The following is a 7,815-nucleotide window of genomic DNA, read 5'->3' on the forward strand; positions in this document are numbered from 1 at the left end:
AACTTATGTAAACTGCTATTTGAAGACTTGCGTAGAAGAGGAAGGCACTCTGGACTCTATGCATACTTTCTGCAGACCTAACGCGTTATTCATGGGCGATTTTAACTCGCACCATGTAACATGGAGATTGCGCATAGATGCGTCAGGTAAACGTCTGTGGAACTTGATCAGTAAAAACAGTGTATGTGCCTTGATTATCAAGTAGCTTCATTTATACGAGGTAATGCGAGATCGGTGTTAGACTTGTCATTTGCTAGCCGAAGCCTTCTGATCTATTCTTGGGTGGTGGTTGATACTCCAAATAATAGTGATCTAAGTCAAGTATTGATTGTATAATGACACTTTTGTAAACGATTCAAAAACTATTGTAGTCAGCTTTGTCGTCTTTGAATAACTCAGAAAATGATGTTAAAGCCAAGCGCCTTTGTTTGGTGTTAAAATGCAATAGGAAAATTTACAGTTCACTAAAGCCTCAGCGAGAAGTAAACCTGTAAGTGTCTGACGGGATTCTGATTGTCAAGGAGAGTACAGGCGAAGAAAAGCCGCACGATAAAGAAACTATCAACCAGTGTCCTACTAGTTGGAACAATTACAAGTACACTAACGCATTTTTTTAAAAGAACTGTTTCCATGGGGAAATCTCGACATGAAAGAAACCGCTATGAAATTCTTTCCAGAAGCAGCAACAAAAATCTCTCTTCAGATTTCTAAGGTCCTACAAGGTAATTTATTCATTCATGAACATAGAGTCCATTGTGCTGACCCCTAAAATATTAGTATATCTCTTAGATGGAATCACATTGGGATTACAAGAGCCCTTTACATCTCAATCACAATTCTTTCCCAAACCTTGTTTTGTGGATGATTTTGTAAGCGTAACTATACAAGAACTTGATCATGTTGTTCAGTCACTCCCCAATTCAGCTCCCGGTCCAGATGAAACTACGGCATACATGCTAAAAATGCTATTTCATATGTCTCCTCAGGACCTCTTTGATCTTGTCAACCATTCACTTTGAATTGGCTGCAGTGCAGCATATTGGAGAAACGTAAAAATAATTCCCGTGCTTAAAAAGGAAGGAGTGGGTGCATTTATATGTGCGCTCCTTGTTTCCTTGAAGAGAAACATTTCTTTGAAGAGAAGCATTCCCTTCAAGAGTGTTTCCTTGAATAGAAACATTCAAGCTTTATTTCCAAGAACTTTGGACTGAACACGTTTGACGAGCATTTTAGTTTATTAGTGTCTTGGTTAGGAAATGTATGAGATCAAATTCTAGCTCGTGTTGTTTGTACTGGTTGTTTTGAGTGTATGTTGTTGTGTCCAGTAGCCTATTGTTTGAGTATCTTGTCACTGGTGACGTATTGTATTGGATTATTGCCGAGTGTGCACGTTTGTGTGTTGTTGATTCTGCCTTACCTGAGAATATCTTTTTGTTATTGCTATCAACTCTCAGCTCCGCCTCGTTCTTTGGACCACAGCGGGCGTTCGCTGGAGCACTAAGAGGAACCAATTCTCAATTGTCCGTGCTTTCTAGGTGCGTTTCGGAAGCCGACAAGTCCGCCCATAAAATCAGCCCAGCGATTGCTTCCCTAACTAACGGGACCAGTGACCTCCTTCAATACCACCAGAAGGGGATTTTATAAACAAAATGGCGGACACACTCGCACAGAGGTCCCTAAATTGCCCTGCAATGTCCCTTGTACCTGAAACCGTTTTTGTTAATGAATCGCAGTTTTGCAGATATTCTTTACTTCAAGAATTCATGACAATTAGGTTACCAGTTCAAGTATATTGTCATCTTACTTTTGGGATAATAAATGATTTTCTTTGTGACAACCCGTATGCTCTAACAGAAATCAATACATTTCTGATACAATTAGACGGTAGTGTTTGCAAACGACCCGGTTAGAGTTCTGAGGTGATGGGAATTTCGTCGCAGATTCTTTGCTGTCTTTGTTAAGGTTTTAAGTCTTAATTGCGGTGTGCAAATTTGCTTTGCGGAGCTGCTTCATGGTAATGCAAGGAAGGCAACTTAATAGTGATACCATTCTTATTTTATCATTTTATGGACACACAAAGTACAGTTTTGCTATTACTATGGTCCTGCAATGAAGTTTCGTGTTCTTATCATTGAGTTTGCTTTGAAGGAATGGACAGCACATCTATCGTTTCGCTCACTGCAGTGATTAATCTTTCTTATACCAGCTTTTTCTAGAGTTACGCCGGACTAGATGATAAATGAGTTGGCTGCTGGCCTTACTTCATACAACATTTCAATTTGTTGTTGTCAGATTCATTGCTTTGCCTGTGCAACAAGACTGAGTGTTTGTTTTATTTTGTTTTTTTCGCTGTTTGTAATTGGGGGTGTGGTTATATGCATGGGTGGGTAGGTAGCATAGGTAGGTTGCAACGTGAGAAACTGCGTTGTGAGTGGAGTGGGTTTCAGCTGTTTATTTCATTTGTCTCCTTATTGGCATGCTTAACTATTTTCTTTTTTTAATGCTTCATATTTGTCATCTATATGTAGACTTGTGAAGAACATGAGCGCTGAGAGGTGCAAGTCTGAGATCAACTTCCAGGAGCTCCTGGAGCACTTACAGAAGGTGCAGGAGTCTCACAAGAAGGCTAAGCCAGCGGCCAGGCTTAGTGAGTGTCTGATTGTGAAGAAACGCTAGTTTGTTCGCCGGCATCTGAGTGCTTGTATGTTGCCAAACGTGTGCTCTTGAGCGCCAGAAATGAAGGACACTTCTAGTGCGGAAATTTGGAAAAGTTCATATTCATCTTTCGACAAGATGGATATTTCACTGCATATGTGTACAACGGCATTTGTTGCACCTTCTATAACTTGAAGAGTTAAATTGAATCTCATAACGATTGTGGCAGACCAATTGGAATTCTCTCCTCGGCAGGCAGCAGTGAAAATGCCATCAGCCATGCCGCTTCACCACCCGCCGCTTTGTTGCGCTGCCCACTGCCTTGTTTCACTGCTCGCTGCTTTCAATAGGCTACCCGCCACTCTGTTTTGCTGCCCACTATTTTCGATAGACCACTTAGCCGTTTGTTTCACCCACCCACTAGTGACTTTCATCAAACCACTGACTGCTTTGTTTCCCCACGCACTGCTTTCTATAGACTGCCCACTGCTTTCGATAGACTGCCGATCGTCTTGCTTCACTGCCCACCACCTTGCTTCATTGCCCAGCACTTTTGTTGGATCGCCCACCACATTGCTTCAGCCACCACTACCTTCAATAGACCGCCAACCGCTTTGCTTCACACGTTAACCTACACGTTAACCTACGCTGTACTTTGCCCAAATGCTTTTTTCAAACTTTATCAGCACTGATTTTATGTCTGACGTATTTATTTTTATTGTCCAATTTAGCAAGTCATTACAGCTGAAGTTCGCACAATATAATGGCTTGTCATCACGGTCAGAATTGCAATAACGTTTTATTGCGATAGCAATTATGTGGACGCGGGATTTTGCCACCGGCGTTGGCCGTCATTCGCCGTATTTGTATACGTATCTGTATTTGTGGAAATGCAAGGAAGAAAAATAATCCAGAAAAAGACTCTGGCGCGCGGAATCGAACACCCGGCTTCCTGCTTGCGAGTGCATCGCGTTCACCATTGAGCCGCGAAGGAGCACCTCCTTCAACGCTGAAACGGCAAGATGTTTATATCTACCGCTTACCGCTGGCAATGCTGATCTTAGTGGAACTATCGTATTTTAAGCATTACTAACGAGATGGCGCAATAAGCGCGCGTCGCCAGATCATCGCGACGCGCCTTTATGCGTTGATCTTTCACGCGTACTTTGCCCCATGAGGGGGTGGGCAGGTGCTCACGCGTGTGTGCGCTTATCTCGTCTCATGGTAAGGAAACTTGTACGCCCTGGGCTTTCATCGGAACGATTCTGTTGTAGCTACCGGGCGCACGAAGGTCAATGCACTCGCTGCAGTCTCTTTTTGCGAAAAGGGAGCGCTTTTCAGACACATCAAAGTAACAAATGAGGAGCTTAATTGCGTTCATCTGTACGTGTGAGTACGTTAAGTGTGTCACTTGTGCGCGAGCAACGCGGGGCACTTTTCGATCTGATTGCAATTCTTCGCGTAACATTTCAATTTGTCGCTATCGAACTCCTTGCTTCGCCTTTGCGGCAAAGCTGTGACTTTTTTTTGTAACTGTTGATGTACGCTTTGCCCACTATGCTTCATTCTTGAGGGAGGAGATCAAGAAGCTTGCTCTTCTCTGCTAATATATCACCTTGATATGCCACTCCTAGACGAGGCGTGGGTTATTAAATTTAAATCCGGAGTAGCAAGTGCGAAACGTTGCTCTTGGAAGTTAGATCTGGAACAGCTGGGGTTTGTCGTGCTTCCGCGCAAATGTGCTACGTCATCCATCCTTTAAGTGGCAACTGATACTGAGGTTCTCCCGCCCTTCTCGGCGACTGAGAGCAACAATCCTCAGTGGGGTGGAACGGAAAAACAATAGCGCTCCACGCACCTTAAGGTGTCGGCTTGCCGATGCTGTGCAGAGGCCGACTGCGTGGCCTAAAATCCCTAAACTTTCCCCTTTTACCGAAGTACTGACAACTGCCAGCTATCTCGGACCTCTCTGAATTGCAGCTGGCGTTTGCCGCTATTTTATTCCCGACTTGGAAGATTTACCAAAAACGTACGTTTAAATGGACACTAAAATCAAAGAACAATTGATGTCCCAGTGAAAGTCAATCTATGACAGCATCTGAAACAGCAATAACATACTTGCCGATAAATATTGTAATTGCACGACACCACATGCGCCGCGAGCAGGACATTCGCAAAATGATCCCGATAACGTCAGAGTTACCGCCTACCATTCATCACTAGTAATCTAACTAGGTGCATCACATAAAAATCCTTCCGTGCATTAAGAGACTTAGTCAAATACTGCTTGTTCGTTGGCTTGACTCGTAGAAAAAAGAACCGCCAGACCTTCCCATGGGGAATGGCGTGAGTGCTTCAAAAGCTCAATTTTCGCCTGGTTAAATTGGACGGTAGTCAGAAGGTAGCTCGTATGTAAGTTCCAGCGCATGCAAGTGATCCGTAAACAAACCTAGAAGTCTAGGGACAATCCCGGCTGCGGCGGCTGCATTTCCGATGGAGGCGAAAATGTTGTAGGCCCGTGTGCTCAGATTTGGGTGCACGTTAAAGAACCCCAGGTGGTCAAAATTTCCGGAGCCCTCCACTACGGCGTCTCTCATAATCATATCGTGGTTTTGGGACGTTAAACCCCACAAATCAAGTCTAAGGACAACTTCGAAATTGGCATTCGAACAATAAACAAATATTGTGAAATCCAGAAACCTAAGAACTTGGACAACAATAGAGAACTCAAGATCTTTTTGAAGTTTTCCCTAGTCTTCTAGGTTTGTTTAAAAATTTCCCAAGACGTGGACAACAAGAGACAAGTGAAGATCTTTTTGAAGTTGTCTTCTAGGTTTGTTTAGAGATTACTCGCATTGCCCTGGAACTTACACTTGAGCTACCGTCTGGCAATCCGATCAGACCTAGCACTTCTACCCTTTTACCTTTTACCCCCTTTACCTTCACACTCGGCTCATTCAAAACTGGTGAAAAAGGGTGTCATTAATGTTCGCCTTGTTAACGCTCTGAGGAGGTCATGTCCGCACTCGATGCAACGCAGCCAACGCAGTTCCAAAGCACGAGTTCGCCCGGATTTTTGTTGTTGCAGAAAAGCTTTTGAAGCAAATCAAACATCAAATGCGGGTTATCTCAGCCTCGAAATGAGTCAGTTCCCAAGAACTGTCTTGCAGTCCCTTATCTGCATAACGCTAGCATAGCCGGAAAAAAAAATCGAGAAACGCACTGGCATCACTGTTGTCTTTCCCGCCGTGGAAAACCTTTTAAAGCTTTGTAATTTGAATCATCCAGCTGCAAATAGAGTACGATGCTCTGTGAAACACAGAACGCGCTTTGTTCCTTGTGCTACCGGTGTCGTGTACCTTCTTTGCATATATCTTGCAGTAAGAAACAGATATACCAAACCTAAAGGTGATTGAATGACCGTGGCATGAAATGTGCACAATGCGGTTCAAGGACACTTCGGATTTCGCTGCCATGACTGCGGCTGCGTGCACCTCTTTGAGCGTAGCGAGGTAATGTAAGCACCACTCGCTGGCCACGCGTGAGATAATTGAGGCCTATCACAAAAGTAAGCTTGGCAGTATACGTGTAAGTTCCCCATCAATTGCGCTATTGCAAAAAGATATTGCGTGAGACGAGTTCTGGTGACAGTGTACCCCGATCCCCCATATGCAGAACCATTTTTTCAGCTATATATTTACACCACTGCGCTATTAGGCCATTGTTGAAAGTCAGGCGCTCTTTCCTCATAGTTGTTTTTTTGCTGCCTTAGTTACTTCGTCACTACTATCTGGTTGCGCTGTTCGTATATTCAGTCACTTTAATGACTTCGATCACAACAGCTGCTGAAAATTTTAGCCACATATTTTTTTTAATTGGCGCAGCAGCTCAGGCGCGCAGCCATAATTTTTTTTCCGGGTGGGGTGGGTGGAGAACACCTTTGTCATTTCGGGATGGGCACATCCTTGAAATGGTCTCTTTGGGGGGGGGGGGGGGGGAGGAGAGGGGCACGGGCTGGTGTGCCATCTTCTGGCTACGCCCCTGCAACAACTGCGCAAAATATTGTGTCGTTAGAAAACGGCACGCAACTGTATGCGCAACGTACATGCAATAAAATAGGCATGAGAATAAGCAGTCGGAAGAAAAAAAAGATATGGAACGAATTAGCCGTGCAATTCAGGAGCGCCACAGTCTTAAAAACCTGCGCAGCGTGAAATAGCACATTTTGTCGAAGAACGCTATGAATCGCGATACTGCGTGCTTGGCAGACTTGACGTTGGCCACTAAATCAATAAGAAGTGTCGTGAAATCAGTCGTAATACGACCACTTCATTTTCGGGTTCATCTTGGAACCCGCGCGACAATTGAAGGCCTCGGCAAACGGTGCAAAATTCATGACGGCCTTGTTGCAGTCACCGCCAAAAAGGTTGTCGGACGGCGCCCTGGCACAAGTAGAGAGGCAGGCCGTAATGAAGAACACTTTCTCTTCTGTCAAATCCTGCAATGCAAAACAAGAGCGTTTATCCTATAGCATTTTTTTTGTCTTCAACATTTTTAACTGCCATCAAATATTCGCAGCGACGAATCAGCTGGCGAAGCGTTCAGAACTCACGTTTTAGGACCTTTAAGACAATATTTTTTTACATGCAGAATTGAAAGCGCAGAAGTGGGGCAAAGTTTCTCTCAGATGTGTTCGGCAATGAACTGGGAGGGCAAATCAAACACCAGTCGAATAGTAGCAGGAGCAAATCAAATCGAATAGTTCTGTAATATTTGTTCAATAGTTTACGAATAATTTATAGCACCTGAAATGTGAACACACTTTTGGATCACGCTAATAATGCATAATTTTGACCATGCACTTTACACACAAGAGAAATCGCGCTATTAAAATCACAAATGTAACATTCAATGAAGTTCTGTCCTAAGCAGAGTGAATTATCAACATGCAAAAAGTTTACTGGTGCAGCTTTCTGTTCCAATCACCATCTTTGCGGCGTGACAAGCCTATGCCGGATAAAGCGAGAATAAAAAAAGAAAGAGCGCGTTATGTGTAGCTATGTGATGTCAGTAGACTTTGCCGTTATTCTATCGGACCAAAAGCTCAATCAACTGCGCTTAAGTGACACGTAATGAGACAACACAAGTTCTGTTTTTACC

The sequence above is a fragment of the Rhipicephalus microplus genome, chromosome 6 (assembly GCF_043290135.1).
Source record: "Rhipicephalus microplus isolate Deutch F79 chromosome 6, USDA_Rmic, whole genome shotgun sequence".
Taxonomy (NCBI): domain Eukaryota; kingdom Metazoa; phylum Arthropoda; class Arachnida; order Ixodida; family Ixodidae; genus Rhipicephalus; species Rhipicephalus microplus.